General features: G+C 44.1%; 1 pseudogene; it reads right to left on the bottom strand.

Moving 5' to 3' along the window:
• LOC116862844 overlaps window positions 1-15,495 on the bottom strand; it is a 36,478-nt pseudogene extending 20,983 nt beyond the window's left edge.
• Window positions 15,496-19,253: the final 3,758 nt, after the last annotated feature.

The raw sequence follows: 19,253 nt of genomic DNA on the forward strand, positions 1-19,253 counted from the left end.
AGGAAAGTAAAATAGAGAAACATAAGGAACAAAACCTGTTTTGTTTTTTTTTTAAGGGAAAGAAAGAAACCTAAGATAGGCTGATGTCTCTGTGTTGAATGGTTTGGTTCAAGTTCATGTCACCTGGGCAGTTCTATTCACATAAAAAATCAGGTCATCTCTGGTAACACTCTTTGAAAAATAAACCAGAAACAGAGAATGCCAAGAAAAGGGACTGAAAAAGATTTAGAAAAAGAAACAAATGCAAAAGCCCCATGGGATTAGAGGACCAGAATAAACTGTTATGATTGGTTCCTCTATAAGAAATTCAAAAGAAAACCTAATACTATGTGTTGTAGCACAGCATCGTTTTTCTCAGGACAATCTGGCTACCTCCCTTCCATCGAAGCACCCCTCTGAATTTACTGTTCTGAGAAATGTCTGCCCCACCCTTAGCTAGTGGTCTAAAACACTTATTTCCAACAAATAATGTGGTTTGGCTTGGATTGCCTCCTGTGGGGGGGAGGGCTTTTTTTTTTTTAAAGTTTTCTTAGTTGATTATTACCTGCAAAACACATGGCAAGGATATTTCTCCTGATTTCCATATCCTACAGTTAACATGCTACCTGGAGCCTGCTACACTCTTCTACACAGGAATGCTACCCTCTGGAACAAAGGAAAACCCGCACCAGCCTCGGTAAGACAAAGAACATGAGCAGAGGTTTCATAAGGTAAGGAAGATCATAAATAGTTTCCTAGACAGGAAGGACGAGGTCTTTTCCAATTGCTTTGCCTCATTCTGGGGGGTCTCAGAATGCTTGTCATGCCCGAGTCCCCTTCTTGGGGGGCTCCCTGTGATGACCAGGCTCTGCGTCTCACTCCACTGCCATTCTGGCCACAGGTCATGGGCGAGGATGGGCATGTGAGAGCCTGGGCAGCCAGTCCACAGCTTGGCCACAGGCCGGAAGACGTGTGGCATGGGAGCGTTACCCACAGAGGGCAAGTGATTGACTGGACAGGTTAGAGGCTCTTTTTGGGACGTTGACTATGAGACGCAGAGAGTCACAGAAGACAAGACACCAGAGAGAGGAGAGTAAAGGAGAGTAAGCAGAAGTCCTGAGGCAGCAGAGTCACAGGGGCCGAGAGAAGATACAGAATAGGAGACGTCAGCAGGTGGTTGCAAGAGCAAAATAAACAGAGAATAGTTGAGTCACCAAAACGACCAGGACTGAAGCAAGGAACCACAGATGGCCACTCCTGACACGACCAGGATGACTGAGGGACTCCCTGATTCTGCTCTGCCATGAGGCCTAGCTCTTGTGTCCCAGAACATCCTTAGATCAACTAGACGACCTCACGTCACCCAGCAGCAAGTGGTGTAAAGGAGTCTAACCCAACCCAATTTGGCTCTATGCTGAATTTTAGAAAACATTTCAAATATTTTCTATAATACATGGAAATGATTTACTTAAATGATCAATTTTATCTTTAATTAGCTTCTCTTCATCATGAAATCTTACCGTACGTGGTTTTGGAAGGTGCAAAATATGTTTTTGTGCAACTAAGGAGATGATTTTTAGCTCTTGGACTAGACAAAGGTATAATCGTATTTTCTATCTGCCCTTATATAAACTGGAAGTGATCAATGCCTGTTGAGAAGTGAAATGTCGTAGCTAATGATTCGATTATCTATTTAATGCTTGCATTTTGTAGTCGCGATTGACTTCAGGGTAGCAAGGCCGAATCTTCCTCCTCTCCTAGAACTCGCTACACTCATATAAATAGTGGTGAAAAAAACCCGAGTGTTTCAATAAAATTACCAAGATGAGTTCAGTGTCCATTATTTAATAAGAATCAGCTCTTTTCCTGTCCGGGATCCCATTTCGGTTCAATCGTGTTATTGGAGATGGGCTGTTGCGAGCCAACAGACACGTTTGTAGCGCTGGATTTTCAATGTAATAAGCACCGCTTGAAATAAGAGAGTTTCTGCAGGTGGTGGGAGCCAGGACGGGAGGGGTAGGCAGGCTTTAATTTGAAGATGACTGTAGACCACTGCCCTCTGCTGGACAGAAGAGGAGGAGCAACAGCCCGTCCTTGAGGGAAAAGACCTACAAATATTTTCCAAAATTTTTGTTCTGGCTTGCCATGGCCCTGTGGGCCAAACCCCAAGAATGTTTGACATTATCCCTCCTTTTGAAAAGCTTACAGATGGGACAGGGCAATGAAATTTCTCAGAAATGAAAGATAACTTCACTCCGGGGTCAAATTAAAGAAACTCAAGAAAATTCTGTAGTATTTCCCTTCTTTGTATCATACTTTGGTTGTAGTTAGTTAGATGGAGGGTAGAAATATATTCAAAAAAAAAGAAAGAAAGAAAGAAAGAAAGCAAAGAAAAAAGCTGGTCAACTGCAAATTCTTGAAAGATCAGCAGGCCCCAAACCCAGTAAAATTCTATTCACAGACTAACACATTAAGCTAAAATGCAGACTCGCATTACTCTTTTTTTCACAATAAAAATGTTCTCAGTAAGGGTAATAATCATGGGTTCCCTCATGTTTCTGAAGTTGTTCGGTCACGTTTGCTTACTCACGGACACGTCAACTCCTGCCTCCTACAAAGAACACTAAGTTTCACCCTTCGGCACATTTCAGAAAACAGACCTGGTCCATTTCAAGCGTAGGAGCCCCTACCCCAGATGGTGAGTCTAGGCCCCGCTCTACCTTTCACGGGGCGGCCGCTGAGGAGCTAATGTACCTCGGTGCCTTCCTCTAGCTCCTTTGGACTCCAGGGAAGAGAGCACAGGTGGTGAGCCAGTCCTGTTCTGAGGTTCGCGGCCCATGACATCACTTAATGGCACTTTGGACAGTAATAAAAGAGAGGAGAGATTTAATAGTCATGGGAGACAGAAGAGATTTGGTTAGAGAGAAATCTGGGAAGAGGCAGTGGTTGGATTTAACAAATAGCGTGTAACAGGCACTTTTTACGTCAGAAGTTTGCAGATTGTTGGTAAGGACTCGACAGCACCCTGCTAAGAGAAGAATGCAGCCTTCTTCCTCTCACCTCGCATCCTCCAGGCAGTGTGAGCAGACCACGCTGAGAGGTGAGAGTAGTTCCTGGACCCAGCAGTATGGACAGGGTCAAACACGAGACCACTGAAGTCAAAAAAATGGCCACGGAAATGTTCGTGACAATCACACTGACACAGGCCTTCTAAGCTGGGTGTCCGATGTTCGCCCCTCGGCTCCAAACCTACTCTTCCTTGCCTTGCTAGTGAGGCCGGTCGTAGATCTTGCACACATTTCTCCTTGGGCAGTAGAGGGTTCTGTGGGGATACGGCAGGAGGACAGACTCCTCTTCCTGGCCCTGGAGTGCCTTTTCCTGGCTGACTTCCTGCTGGAAATGGTGACTGGCTGGGCCTGGGACACTCAGTGGCACTCCTCCCTTTCGAGTTCGGGCTCCCTTCCCATGGTTCCCTCATGGCCAGCCTCAGCCCACTTACACCCCTGTGGGGGGTTGCTGTTTACCATTTTGATCCATAATTCCCTATCCCCCATCTCAGCCTGACAACCCAGAGTCCCTCTCCAGCACCAATGAGCTGCAATCCCATGTCTCTGAACCCCAACCGTGGGAAGAGGGTCCCTCTTCAAACTATGGTATTTCTTTGGGTACTTTCTCTCAGCACGAGGAAATTCTTTAGCATTCCCCCCCCTTTCTTAGTAGCTAGTCCCATATAAATAATTAATCATGCTTTCTATTAAACTTCTCAATTGAAATGATTGTGTGGTTTCTTTCTCTTGATGGGACCCTCCCTGGTCTACCTTCCAAGCCATGGCACACTCCTCTGAAAACGTCTAATAAAGTCAGACTTGAATGTTCTTGCAGAAGCATAAAATCAGAGCTCTGGGTACAAATCTGTATTGGAGCTTGTAATTCTGTGGCTCTGCAGCTGCCACAATTCTGAAATGACTCGGGAGTTTTATGTTTCGAAATATTCAAATTATCCACATCAATCCAGCCATGGTAGTTTAGTGTGTTCAGATTGGAAGAAGACAAAGGAAGAAATAAGGCCAGCAGGATTTGCTGGAATCCTGCTGTGTAGCCGCAACTCTAATTTTAAATGGACCAATTTATTGAAATAAAAATGGTCATCCCATTAAAAAATAACCCTTCTGCCATTCAAGTTCCTCTTTGGATAATACTCCTAAATCTTTTACCCTCGAGTTTATGCTTCTGACATTCACCATTTAGATGTCCTCCCTGCTTTAGGCATCCTTGCTTATATGGCCTCCTACGAATACTTCCTTTCAGTTATTTCATTGATTTTATATCACTCACCAAAAAAAAAAAAAAAATCATTGCTCCTATTATATAACTAAGGCAAAATTTCAGTTTATGCTGGAAAAGATTGCATTTTTGCTTTTCAGAATTTCCAGGGACAATATATCGGGGTCCAATTTTTTTTAACCTAAAGATTGGAATTTCAAGTTTTACTAGTCCTTTTCTGTTTTTCACGTGTCATATATTTTTCCTCTAAAAATTTCATCTTACTGGGACAACACCCCGATGTGATGTTTATACTGAAAAATCATACATTCCTTCTAACCCTTATAGTGACATCATGATGACATTGACCTAATAGTAAAAAGCTTTCCCAGCTTTGATGAGCAGAATTTGCGCTAAGCCCAGCAGTTGTAAGTGGCACCAGTACCTGGACGGTATGGATGCTCTGCGGGAGGCTTGGGAAACTTCACACATCACACTCAGCTCTGTGTGATTATAGTTCCACGTCCGCATTCTGCCTAGGAAAGCAAAGCCTTAAACTCACAAGACTACCGCTGAAGGAGGTGCCACCTGACAGACAGGGAAACTGAGGTTCAGACAGGCTTAAGGACTTGCTCAGGGGCACATGATGGGAATGAGGCTGAGTAGGAAGTGGACTCTTCTCTTCATCTCGACTGCACTGGACTTGGCTAGATGGTCACTTATTTGATGAGGGTCAGAGCTTCTTGCGTTTTAATTACTTTTAAAAGACAGAGGTATAATATCTCTTGTCAAGCCTACCCTTTGTGGTCATCTTGATTTTAAAGGATGATGTTGATCTCTAATTAGCTTCTCTTCATAATAAAACATTTATCATGGATGTGTTTGGAAACCGTGAAATATATTTTTGTGTAAATAAGGAGGTGTGCATGTAGACCTCAGACCAGAGTGAGGCACAATTGTATTTTCAACTCGTTTTTATAATAAACTGAAAGATTTATGTTTTAGATTACATTTAAACTCTCCAGTGTTTCATTACTACAGTGACTGTACTGCAAATTCCACATTTTCAATTTTCTCAGAACAGTGATCATAACAGGAGAAAATCTTTAAAAGTACATATTTTAACATCCTTTTTAAAAAAGACTTTACTTATTTGACAGAGAGAGAGAGCACACACAAGTAGGGGGAGTGCAGGCAGAGGGAGAGGGAGAAGCAGGCTCCCCACTCAGCAGAGAGCCTGAGACATGGGGCTCAATCCCAGGACCCCGGGATCATGACCTGAGTAGAAGGCAGACGCTTAACCGACTGAATCACGCAAAGTGTAAAGTCACGCAAGTGTAAGGTGTAAAGTGTAAAGTGTAAGTAGCCCACAGGTACCTTTTTAAAAAAACAATTAATTTGGGAAAAGCACGGGAGTAAGATCAGAAAAATTAAATTCTCAGCGGGCTTTTTGGACTATATGGTGACATATCCTAAGACTCAATTATGTCATCAGTAAAATGAGGCTAATGATGGCTATCGTTTTTACTTCACAAGAATCTTGAAAGGGAAAAAAAATAATAGGTGGCAATTACTTTGAGCTCTTCTAAGGACAGTTGCTGTATTACTAACAGTTTTTTAACATCATTATAATGCTGTTGACAACCTTTATAAATTATACATCTTAAAGTTTGAAATACAAAAATAGACTTGTACGTGATTAAACCGTATTTTTTAAATGGATACATTTTAACGTTGCCAGAATATGGCTTTAGAATCAACCTGTCGTCTCTTTTTTATACGAAATGTAAGGCCTGATGACGAACTTTTTTGGAACAGGTTTGGCCTCTGTCATGGGATTTCTCTTCCCACCACTAGATGGCGCCATCTGAAGTCTAAAGCTCGTCAAAATGCTGATACGCAAGCATGAGGGCGGTGCTCTGCTTGAGGGCATGGTCTGAGGGGTCAGCCACACAAAAGTCACAAGGTTTAGGTACTATTCCTGACCTTGCTATGCTCCACCGGCAGCACGTGACTATGGCAAATTTCCTCCGACCTTGCTCCACTCCCCTCTAAAACTGACTCTAACATTTGACACCTGCCTCCGCTCAGGAGCGTTCACAAGGATGAATGAGATGCTGCTGCTGACGGCCAGACCTTCTAATGAAACCTGCCAGTTATGAAAACCAATTACCAGTAGGCGAGTATATAACTAAGGTCTGCCCCTTCCTCTGTGTTAAAGTGCTTCTGACTTGGGTAACATCATTCCCACATGTAAAAGAACATCCTGCTGGAGAAATGAAAATGACAAAGAGGGAGGAAATGGGACCTCTGAAGGAGAGTGCAAAGGCCGGAGACAACCCCTCTGCACAAGAGAAGGGTAAGGGTGACAAAATAGTCTCTTCGTTGCAAGAAGGAATCTTGTGAAGGAGTAGAACTTTCCCGGTTTGTTGAGGACAGGAGGAATAGCTAAGAATTTCCATGACATGAGAAAAATAAAAAAGAGGTAAAAAGTTTAGAGGAGAGATATTTGGAAAGTGAATGTTCTTACTTTTATATCAAACAGACCTGTTTCTTTTAAGTTTTTTAAAAATTGGGATCAGAACACTTACCATGAGATCCACCCTCTATTTAATTAATTAATTAATTAATTAATTAATTAATTAATTTGACAGACAGAGATCCAGGTAGGCAGAGAGGCAAGCAGAGAGAGGAGGAAGCAGGCTCCCTGCTAAGCAGACAGCCCAATTCGGGGCTTGATCCCAGGACCCTGGGATCATGACCTGAGCCGAAGGTAGAGGCTTTAACCCACTGAGCCACCCAGGCGCCCCAAGATCCACCCTCTTAACACATTTATAAGTGTACAATATGTTATTGTTGATGACTGGTACAATGTTGTGCCACAGACCTCTAAAGCTCATTCATCTTGCTTGACTGAAACTTTATGCCCATTGGTTAATAACTCGCCATTTCCTCCTCCCTGAAGCCATCATTCTCCACTGTGGTTTTATAAATTTGAAAACTTTAGATACCTCATCTAGGAAGAATCCTGCAGTAATTGTCTTTCTGTGTCTGGGTTCAATCATGCTGTTTCACATTGCAGAATGTCCTTTTATTAAAAATATGCCATTGTAGGTATATACCACATTTTCCTAAATCTATTAATTGGTCAATGGCCTTTTATGTTGTTTCCACATCTTGGCTATTGTGCAAAGTGCTGCAATGAATATAGGGTGTTAACATCTCTTCAAGATCCTGATTTCAATTTTTTTGGATAAATACCCAGAAGTGGGAGTGGTAGGTCTTATGGTAATTCTATTTTTAATTTTTTAATGAACTTTCAAACCGTTTTCCATAGTGGCTGTACCATTTTGAATTCCTGCTAATAATATGCAAGGGTTCCAATATCTCCACATCTTCACCAAAACTTGTGTGTGTGTGTGTGTGTGTGTGTGCGTGCGCACATGTCCCTAAGATTATGACCTGAGCTGGAACCAGGAGTCAGATGCTTAACTAACTGAGCCACCCACACACCTGTTCTGGGAGTTTTACAGTTTGGTGACTTGTGTTTACATTTTAATCCATTTGAGTTCATTTTTGTATATGGGGTGAGAGTCTAATTCTATTCCTTTGTATGTGGACAGCCAGTTTCCCCAGAACCATTTACTGAAAAGATAGTCCTTTCCTCATTGCCATACTCAATGGTAACAAAATGGAAAACTTTTTCTCTAAGATCAAGAATAAGAAGGATGCTTCCTCTCACCGTTTCTACTCAACATAGTACTAGAAGTCCTAGCTAGAGTAGTTAGTCAAGAAAAAGGATTAAAAGGCATATACACTGGGAAGAAAAAAATAAAATTATCTCTTTTTACAGATGGAACAATCTTTTATGTGGAAAACCCCTAAATACTCTAAATACTCCACAAAAATCTCATTAGAACTAAGAATAGATTTCAGTAAAGTTGCAGGATACAAAATCCATTGTGTTTCTATACACTAACAACAAATGATCCAGAAAAGAAATTAAGAAAACAATCCTATTCACAATAACAGTGAAAAAGGTTAAAATGCAAGGAATAAACTGAAGCAAGAAGGTTAAAAACTTGTATACTAAAAATTGCAAAACACTGATGAAAGAAATTAAACAAAACACAAACGAATGGAATGACACCCTATGTTCATAGATTGACAGATTTAATATTGTTAAAATGTCCATACTACCCAAAGTGATCTATTAACTCAATGGAATTAGTACCCATCAAACCCCAATGGCATTTTTACAGAAACAGAATACAACCATCTACATTTATATATTTCAAATATTTCCCATTAAAACACCTAGTATTTTTCTAGCATTGCCCATAAACTTGGCTTAGTGAAAAACTATTTTACTTTTCAAATTACTGCTTCATTATTTCAGTTATATTCAGCAAATAGGGGAAGAGAATTTTTTTAATCAGTTTAGTTTTGTGGTAAACTCACTACACTGAGACTAGATGACCTGGATTTCAATTTCAACCACATTATTCAGGAAATAATGAGAAATGAAATGAAATAACGAGAGTAATCATAACAAGGATTGGGAAAATCTTTCATTTGGATTGTGTTTTTGAGTGCATACTTTTTTTGATATGTTAGTATTCAATTTTTATCATATTTTTTCTGGGACTCAGTTTTCTTATCTGGAAAATGGGAACAACTCCTACTCTGCTTACTTCACAGGGATACTGGAAGGGTAAAAGACAGAAGAATATGTAAAACTGCATTTGGAGTCACAAAACACTATGTAGAATGGTTATTGCTGCTCATGTGAAGAGTCAGTATGGAAATAATAATATTAAGGGTCAGTAGAGAAAAGAAGAATGAGACCAACTTAATAGGTCTGTTGTGAGAATCTGGAGACAATATACTTGAGCCTTATACATATCTGATACCCATGTATATTTTCCAAGTCTCCCCCAAATGAACAACACAAGGTTAATAATCATAGACCCGCAGATTAAAGGGATTCTGGCTAAGGATGCATTTCCTGCCTCATCTTCTACCTAGAATGTTTGAGCTGGTCTCAGATGATTCCAAGTTGTCTCTCGTATATCAGGACTGTGAAAGTTCTTAGAGCATGTACTTTTACAGGAAGCTTTATTTTTTCCTTGGGGAGACGTTGCTCTGGGAATAAAAAGGCCACAACAATATTCTCTGAGACAGCCAAAGACCACCTCCTCCATGTGCTAAAGTGATTATACAAAGAAACCGGTTTGAGCATCAGGTTATGACGTTGCCCTTATTACCCTCCCTTTCAGTTTACTGTCTCAAAACATTTTTCACAGTGTGGGATATACACTCCACACATACACTGTGTGGTCAGAAAAATCTATAGATGCTTAAGTACCTAAAAGCACTTATCTCTGTTCACAACAGCTTTATTCCTGGGCTGAAATAAAATGCTTTTCAATCAGAATCTCTTAGCACCTGCTAACGGATACAGATAGAACCTACCCAATCAGAGCAGAAAGCCATAGAACTGAGGACAAATCAAAGATTTTCAAAACATTTTGAAAGAGCTAAAAATGCATTTACCTGGGCAATTGTGTCTGTAATTTCTGATTAACTATGGCATCTTCTTACACAAGATCAAGCCAAAAAGTCTTCCACCAGCCGTGTCCCAATGAGGTATCCCCGGTGATGAAGGAAAGAGTATGGTCTAAAAATAATATTTGAGTAGGGAACTCTGTCAGTGTTTAAGAATGGAGTCCTCTGTTTAGCACTGGCGTGGATTACAAACTAAAGCAAATTTGACAAGTTCAATCAATGGCTATTTGGCAGTGAGCTCTTTATTTGTCTTACAGACACAGAAGCAGAGAGCAATTATCCAGGAAATAGTAACTAGTTTCCTATGAGCAGAGAAGCCTGAGGAGGTAAGGCTGGCCCAAATCTGGCAGTGTGTGTTAAAGCTAAGGGAGGTTGGTATTTGTAGCCTAATGTATCTTATTGGCAACTAACTTTGTCATCAGCAGCTGTTGATGGAAACTGAATGGGGCTCTAGCTACCTTGTCTGCTGTAGGTGTGGCCCTTGGGTGCTCATTCTTCCCTTAGCATAGTTATCATGTTAAGAGGAGAGACATGTCCAGGATGGGCTCCAGCAGGAAAGGAAGAAGGGAAAAGAAAACCTGTTTTTGTTGCCAGTGTAGGTTTCTGCAGTTAGAACTCTGAAGTTTAGTGAAAAGAAAAAAAAAAAGCGACATTCAGAAAATTCATTTTTCATTCTAGGGGAACTGAATCTAGGGGACTTGGGAGAAAGTACTTGCATTATCTGTTGGCCCCACCCTCCCGCAAATGGGCTGAGTGGTACCTGAAGCACAAAGCTGAAGGCATTGGAGATGTCACAACACAGCAGAGTATGAGGCTGAGAGGGCTGTGCAGACACTTCCAACAACACAGAGCTAAGAACTTTCCATCTAGTGGAGCAAATACGACCTCCGTGGCGGGAATAAAAAGGAAGAAGACTGCTTTTGCTGAACAACTGGCACGACTTTGGTCTTTTGATTTCACAAGCACATGTACATAGACAAACGAAATGCTGTGAATGGAGCAACAGAAGGCCCACCGAGATAAAGACACCACCATGCGTAAAGGGAACGTCTGTCCCGTGGGGCCTAAAAGGGGGGGAGATACTTGGTGGCTGGGTGGTTGGGGGAGACGGGTTTGATGTCAGAATGCTCATTACTTCACTACATCTATGAGTTATTCTATTGCTATTTCGGAGTAGGTAGAGATATTCGGTTTGGCTTACTTGCCTTCTGAGGAAACTATTTTGTGAGTCCAGCTAGAAAGTTCACACTGGAAAAAAAACTTTTGAACAACAGAATGTATGCCTTGTGGAAATAGTTGTACCAGGATTTTAAAAATGTTGCCAGTGTTTCCTACTTTTAATGTATTTCTACAGTCGTGGACAGTGGGCAGTGATAGAAAGCCAGAATGCTGGGGGACCTGGGTGGCTCATTTGGTTAAGTGGTTTGCCATAGGCTCAGATCATGATCCTGGGGTCCTGGGATCTAGCCCCATATCAAGCTTCCTGTTCAATTGGGGAGCCTGTTTCTCCCTCTCTCTGCCCCTCCTCCCTCACTCATGTGTGCTCTCTCTCCTGCTCTGCTGTCTCTTAAATAAATGAACAAAAACTTAAAAAAAAGAAAGAGAGAGAGAAAGCCAGAATGTTATGGTCAGTGCAGCGTGTGTGTGTGCACACACACATATACACAGCACACACATATACGCTGCACACACACGTACACACATATTTTGCTTTGGTCAAAGGGTCTGTTTGTGTAAAGTAGATAGTTTATACATCAGATTAAAAATGCAAGATGTTGGGGCTCCTGGGTGGCTCAGTGCGTTAAAGCTTATGCCTTCGGCTCAGGTCATGGTCCCAGGGTCCTGGGATTGAGCCCCACATTGGGCTCTCTGCTCAGCAGGGAGCCTGCTTCCTCCCCTCTCTCTTTGCCCGTTTCTCTGACTGCTTGTGATCTCTGTCTGTCGAATAAATAAATAAAATCTTTATAAATAAAAATAAATAAATAAATAAATAAAATGCAAGATGTTTTTAGTAGAAGGTATTAAAGAAATCCAAATGTAAATTATTGCTTTTCTCAAGGCAAGGTCTTTCAGTAGCCTCTCAAAATTTATTCTTTAATATTTCATTCTTATTTGTTAAAACGTGCACCCAAGTAGCTAACCAAGGTATTTTTCTTCAGTCAAATAAATAAGTTTCTTCATTTTCTACAGCTGTTCCACAAAACAATGCAAATTTAACATAAGCTACATAAAATGATGTGTATTCTGGAAATGCTGTATCACATGTTTAAGGATGATCTAAGGGTGAAACAGGTTAAGCAGCTCCCACTATTAAAAACACTTTACCTTAACAAGTACTCAATGAAAAAAAAAGTTACATGGACCAAAATAAACATAGAACAATGAAAAAGAACTTCCTAGTGGAAAAAGAAGAAGCTTAGAAAGAGAGGAAACCAGGATTCAAAAAAAAAAAATAAAACCTTTCAATAAATGGTGCTGGGGAAATTTGACGGCTATATGTAGAAGAATGAAACTCGACCATTCTCTTACACCATATACAAAGATAAACTCAAAATGGATAAAAGACCTCAACTCAAGGCAGGAATCCATCAGAATCCTAGAGGAGAACATAGGCAGCAAACTCTTCGACATTGGCCACAGCAACTTCTTTCAAGATATGTCTCCAAAGGCAAAGGAAACAAAAGCGAAAATGAACTTTTGGGACTTCATCAAGATCAAAAGCTTCTGCACAGCAAAGTAAATAGTCAACAAAACAAAGAGGCAACCCAAGGAATGGGACAAGATATTTGCAAATGACAGTACAGACAAAGAGCTGATATCCAAGATCTATGAAGAACTCCTCAAACTCAACACACACAAAACCAATAATCATGTCAAAAAATGGGCAGAAGACATGAACAGACACTTCTCCAATGAAGACATACAAATGGCTAAAAGACACATGAAAAAATGTTCATCATCATTAGCCATCAGGGAGATTCAAATCAAAACCACATTGAGATACCACCTTACACCAGTTAGAATGGCCAAAACTAACAAGACAGAAAACAACAAGTGTTGGAGAGGATGTGGAGAAAGGGGAATCCTCTTACACTGCTGGTGGGAACGCAAGTTGATGCAGTCACTTTGGAAAACAGTGTGGAGATTCCTTAAGAAAGTAAAAATAGAGTTTCCCTATGACCCTGCAATTGCACTACTGGGTATTTACCCCAAAGATACAGATGTAGTGAAAAGAAGGGCCTTCTTTCATAGCAGCAATGGCCACGGTCGCCAAACTGTGGAAAGAACGAGGATGCCCTTCAACAGATGAATGGATAAAGAAGATGTGGTCCATATATACAATGGAGTATTATGCCTCCATCAGAAAGGATTAATACCCAACTTTTGTATCAACATGGATGGGACTGGAGGAGATTATGCTGAGTGAAGTAAGTCAAGCAGAGAGAGTCAATTATCATATGGTTTCACTTACTTGTGGAGCATAAGGAATAACACAGAGGACATGGGGAAATGGAAAGGAGAAGGGAGCTGGAGGAAATTGGATGGGGAGATGAACCATGAGATACTGGGGACTTGGAGGAACTAACTGAGGGTTTTGGAGGGGTGGGGGGTGAGGGGTTGGGTGAGCCTGTTGGAGGGTATTAAACATAAACAATAAACCCTGGAACACTGAAAAGAAATTTAAAAAATAAAAAATTAAAAAAACCCAACCTTTCAAGCTTTCCTTTATGTTGTCTTTTTTCTGTTTTCCAACTAAAAACACAATGAACCATTTTTAAAAGCTCTAAAATGCTCCTGTAGGCTAAATTTCCCCTTCAACCTTTCTAACTAAATTTCCTAATTAGTACAGGCTTTCTAGTCATTGCCCTGCTAGATTCCTTTTCAGGATCCATAATTAAGAGGCTCCAAAAAATGTTGACAGATATTTTATTATTGTGCAATAATCTGATGTTGTATAATTATTCTGAGAAAATTTAAGGTTGAATTTGTGCAGGAGGAATCTCCATTAATAAAGACAAGGAGAATGAACTTTATTTTAAAAGGAAGGGGTGGGTTTCTTCCATATATATATATATATATATATTTTTTTTTTAAATTTCTTTTTAGCATAACAGAATTCATTGTTTTTGCACCACACCCAGTACTCCATGCAATACGTGCCCTCCTTAATACCCACCACCTGGATCCCCCAACCTCCCACCCCCCACCCCCTTTTAAATAAAGCATAGCAATGGTAAAAGCATTCAAACAATAAAAACACTACATAAGAAAAAGTAAATCTGTCTTCTACATGTCATCCCCTGTATCCAAGTTCTCTCAGGCAGCTGTCATTAGTAATTCTTTGTATATCCTTCCCAGATGGTCTGTACTTAGGTAAGCATATGTTTATTTTAGAAGGAATTATATTAGAACAAAAGACTTCTGAAAATAATCAAATTTGATGATCCATCACATTTGTTAAAGGAAAAATCTCTTTTTGCCATCCTTTTGCTTATAAGTGACCGGCAAAGAGATGAGTTCTACCTAAAAAAAAATATGCTCCATGCTTGATTTTCATAGAAAAAACTTTCCTTCCTCTTACTTTATACTTATGACAACCCAAATGACAGTTGTCAGAAATGATGTTCGTTTGAAAATGTGATTTATCGAAGTAATAGAAAAGCTCGTGAAGTGAAACGAAGTCATTAGAGGTGGACAAAATTCAGGGATGTTAACGAACAATATACATTCCATGAGAATAAAAAATTCTACTTACATTTTATCTAAGTATTTGTTCACATCTTCATCTTTTTCATAATCTTTACACAGTTGGGCAGCCAGAACTCCATAGGTGGGGACAAAGAGATCTTTGTTCTAGAGAAAAGAAGGTTAAAAGGTTGGTTTTACTTTATAGGCAAAGCTATGGACAATGTGCTACACTATTTTTTTAAACAAAAATTTCCAATTGTAATTCCAATTCCAATTGCCTTTGAGATCATCTGCTCATTTTTTTCCCACCCTTTTACTAATTATTGCAACAATTTTGACTTTTAAGAACATGTTGTAGCCATATTTGGATCCATCGCTGATGAGCAAAGAGCTGTGCAATGAAATTAGGAGTTAGGGTGTGGGTGTGAGGTGGGCTCCCTGGGTGGCTGAGTAGAGGGCGGGTGTGGCCGGCATTGGGAGGCGACCAACGGGGCTGCACGTGCAACCCGCCCTTTAGAGCGCTTTCCTGTAGGCTTCGGGGGACAGCACGCGGGACCCCAGGCCAGGCCTAGGCAGCTCCCTCAAGGCCCCCTCCGCCCGAAGCGAGTTCATCCCGGCTTTCTGGCCAATTCTCCTGAGCTTTCTGCCTAAATTGACATGATTTGGGCAGAAAGCTCAGGAGAATTGGCCAGCCTTGTGCAGCGATTCAGGCCACACTCGCGCCTGCTGTTGAGAGCACTTTCTGGCCAGATGTGTTGCAAACATCTGGGAACTCTGGCTGGGGACACCCAGTTTCATGGGTAGTGAAGTCAGAAGGAGAATGTTTGGGAATTCTGGATAGAGGCATGCTGGTGGCTTCTAGGGGCTTGGTGTCAGGAACCCTGGGGTGAATTTCGTGCCTGACTGTGTGACTCAGGTTGTCCCACAGGTTTCCCATTTCCTCCTTAGGAAATTGCTGGCAAGGAATGTTCTGCTTAAAGCAGAACCTACCTGCATTGTCGGTGGGCATGCGGGCTGTTGTAGTCACTCTGGGAGAGTATGGTGCTTCCTCCAAAAGCTAAAAACTGAACAATCCTAGCATCCAGCAATTGCACTCCTAGGTATTTGCTGAAAGGACACAAAAATGCACATTCAGTGGGGGGTACAAGCACCGTGATGTTTATAGAAGCATTATCAACAATAGCGAAATGATGGAGGGAGTCCCAATGTCCATTCACTGAAGAATGGAGAAAGAAGATGTGGGAGATTTATATCTATATCTATATTGATATCTACACCTGTGTCTACACACAATGGAATAGGTCCCAACATCAAAAAGAATGAAATCTTACCATCTGTCAGGATGTGGATAGATCTAGAGTGGATTCAGCCAAGCAAAATCAGTAGGATAAGACCAATAGCCTATGACTTGACTCCTATGGAATTTCAGAAAGAAAACAGATGAACATGGTGAGGGCAGAAAGGCCAATGAGGAAACAGACTCCACCTCAGAGCAGAAACCAAGGGTTGTTAGAGGGCAGGGGTGTGGGGGGAGGGTTCAATGGGTGATGGCTGTTAGGGAGTGCACCTGTTGTGATGAGCTCTGGGTGTTCCATGCAGGTGAGGAATTGAGAAATCCTACCCCTGAAGCAAAGGACTTACCACTGCATGGAAACAATTTGGAATTGAAGTCAATGAAGGAAAGAAGAAGACCATGTTGTGCTTCGTGAAGAGTGAGGTAAAGATGGAGTGATTTTCGCTCTCCTCTTCTGTAGATGATCATTTCAAACACACTGCGGTAGCGTACACTAGTTTCTGCTGCACAAGGAGCCCTCAGAAAGCTGCCATGAAAGAGTCAGATCTCAGAGCATGTACATGTCCCATTGATATGTTCCTTCCAGTTGGCCTACCTTCGGTGCCCCACCGGGCCACCAACATGGAGCCTGAACCTCGGCCTGACCCCCTCCCTCAACTCTGGCCCTGGAAAGCTCCCCTCAGCTGTGGCCCTCTGGGGAGTCGAGTGGGTCCGTCCTGAGTTCCCAGATGGTCGCAACACGCACGTATGGAGAAAGCGCTCTAAACAGCAGGCACGAGCGCGGCCCGAATCACTGCACAATTGCGGCCAATTCTCACGAGGTTTCTACCCAAGTCGATATGATTTGGACAGAATGTTACGAGATTTGGCTGGAAACCCTCGGCCAACTCGCTTCTGGCTGCGTGGACCTTCAGGGAGGCTGCCTGGGCCTGGCTGGAGGTCCCAAGTGGTTGTGGCCCGAACCCTGTGAGAAAATGCTCTAAAAGCCCGAGCACCGGTGGCCAAACCCTCCCTGTACTCAGCCCCCGCGGGTTTCCTTCTCAGCGCTGGCAGATGGGGCCTCCCATGACCCTAGGCCCTATCCTGAACCCTAGGTTTAGTTTTCAGGCTTCCGCCCCCAGGGGTCTGTCCCCCAGCCCTCCAGAATCAGGACCCCAGAGCCACACCCCAGGAGTCCTTTTGCCACCCACATTGAAACTGTGCCTTTTGGAGCTGCGCAGAACCCTTCAGAGCCTGAGAAACCTGCATGGCCCCTGAGGACACCCCCCACCTTCTGCAGCTCCCTGGCTACAAACCCGCAGCCTGACACGCCTCCTGACCCCGCCCACAACTCAGCACCCCAGGGAACCCACCTCAGCCCTGGCAGGTCGGGCCTGCCATGCCCTTAGCTCAGCTCACCTCAGGGACCCCGTCAGCTCTAGGCAGACCTGGAACTCCCATCTGCCGTGAAGCTCTGGGGGGGGCATGCTGGTTTCTCCCACTCTGAGGGCTTTGCGCATCTCAAAATGGCACGGTATCCTCCTGGTGGCAGGCAGAGTCCTAGGTTGTGGTTCAGAGGTCCCCACTCTGGAGAGCTTAGGGGACAGGCCCCTGGGGACAGAAGGCTGAATACCCAACCTAGGGCTCTGGTTAGGGCCTAGGGGCATGTGAGGCCGGATCTGCCAGCGCTGAGGGGGGTGCGCAGGGGGCTGCGTAGGAGGAGTGTTTGGCCACGTGTGGGCGTGGCTTTTAGAGCACCTCGTCGCAGGGTTCGTGCTGGGCGCCAGGCAGTGGAGGCTCCCCTGAAGTCCCAGACAGCCGGAAGTGAGTTCGCTGGGGGTTTCTGGACGATTCTCACAAGCTTTCTACCCAAATCCATGTCAATTTGGGCAGAAAACACTTTTGAATTGGAGGGGGTTGGGCGGCGATTCGGGCCACGTGCCTGCCCCGTACTGGGAGCTCTTTCTCGCTAGGTGCATGTTGGGGCCTTGCGGAACTGCGAGCCAGTCCCCTGCTGCTCCCTGAGGGCCCCCGTGGAGCCGAGCTCTCTGGGGGCAGAGTTGAGGGAGAGGGTGAGACAGCATCAGCCTCTGGGTTTCTGGCCCGTGAGGCCCTGAAGTTTGGGGTGGCCTGTGGGGGCATGCAGGCCTCTCCAGCTCTGAGGGTTTTAGGCAGCTCCCAAAGGCACTGGTTTCCTGCTGGGGGGCAGGCCAAGTTCTGGGGTGTGGCTCAGGGGTACCCAATCTGGAAGGCTCGGGATGGCCAGGCCCCTGGGGATGGAAGACTGAGAACACAACCCAGGGTTAGGGTTAGGACCTAGGGGCATGGCAGGCCCCATCAAAAGGCCCTGAGGCGGGCTCCCCTGGGGACAGATGAGGGCGGTTTGGCCGGTGTTCAGAGGCAATCCAGGCCACCTGTGCTCCCGGCCTGTAGAGGGCTTTATCGTAATCTTCAGGGTGAGACCGCCTGGGACCTCTGGCTGGGCCCAGGTGGCTCCGCGGTAGGCCTTTGCCGAGAGAAGCAGGTTTGCCGGGATTTCCTGGAGATTTCTCACCAGCTTTCTGCCGAAATTGACATCGTTTTGGGCAGAAAGCTGGTGAGAATTGGCCGGCATTATGCGGCGATTCGGCCACGCCCCCTCCCGGTATTGGGAGGCTTTTATTGCTAGGTGCCTGTAGGGGCCATGCGGGACCGTGGGATGTTCCCACGGTTCCCCTTAGGGCAACTGCAGAGGCGTGTTCCCCAGGGTTAGAGTTGACAGAGTGGCTGAGACTGTCAGGCTCTGGGTTTCTGGCCCGGGGAGCCCCCAAGTTTGGGGTGGCCTGAGGGGGTATGCAGGTTTCTCTACCTCTGAGGGTTTTGTGCATCTCCCAATGGCACGGATTCCTCCTGGCTGACAGGCAGAGTCCTGGTGTTGGATCAGGGTTCCCTAATCCAGAGGATTAGGGGAGCCAGACTGCTGGAGATGGAAGTCTGACAACCCAAAATAGAGTTAGGGTTCATGGCTATGGGCATGGCAGGCCCAATCTGCCGGTGCTGAGGCAGGATCGCCAGGGACTGAGTGGAGGGAGTGTTCAGATGGGGTGTCAGGCTTTGGGTTTGTCACCAGGGAGACCCTCAAAGCTGGGGGTGGCCCCAGGGGTACATGCAGGTTTCTCCTTCTCTAAGGGTTCTGAGCATCTGCATGGGCCACGGTTTCCTCCTGGGGTCAGGCAGACTGCTGGGGTGTGGCTCAGGGGTTCCCAATCTGGAGGGCTTGGGGGCCAGGCCTCTTGGGTGAAAGCCTATGAAACCAACCCAGGGTTAGGGTTAAGGCCTAGGGTCATGGCAGACCCCAACTTCCAGCTATTAGGCAGGCTCCCCAGAGGGCAGAGTAGAGGACGCGCTTGGCCTGCACTCAGAGGCCATCTGCACCGCAATTGCACCCGGCGTTTAGAGGGTTTCTCACAAGATTTGGCCCGCGACCACACGGGACCCAGGG

Source organism: Lontra canadensis, unplaced genomic scaffold (assembly GCF_010015895.1).
Source record: "Lontra canadensis isolate GAN:19392208 unplaced genomic scaffold, GSC_riverotter_1.0 scaffold354, whole genome shotgun sequence".
In the NCBI taxonomy this organism is placed as follows: Eukaryota; Metazoa; Chordata; class Mammalia; order Carnivora; family Mustelidae; genus Lontra; species Lontra canadensis.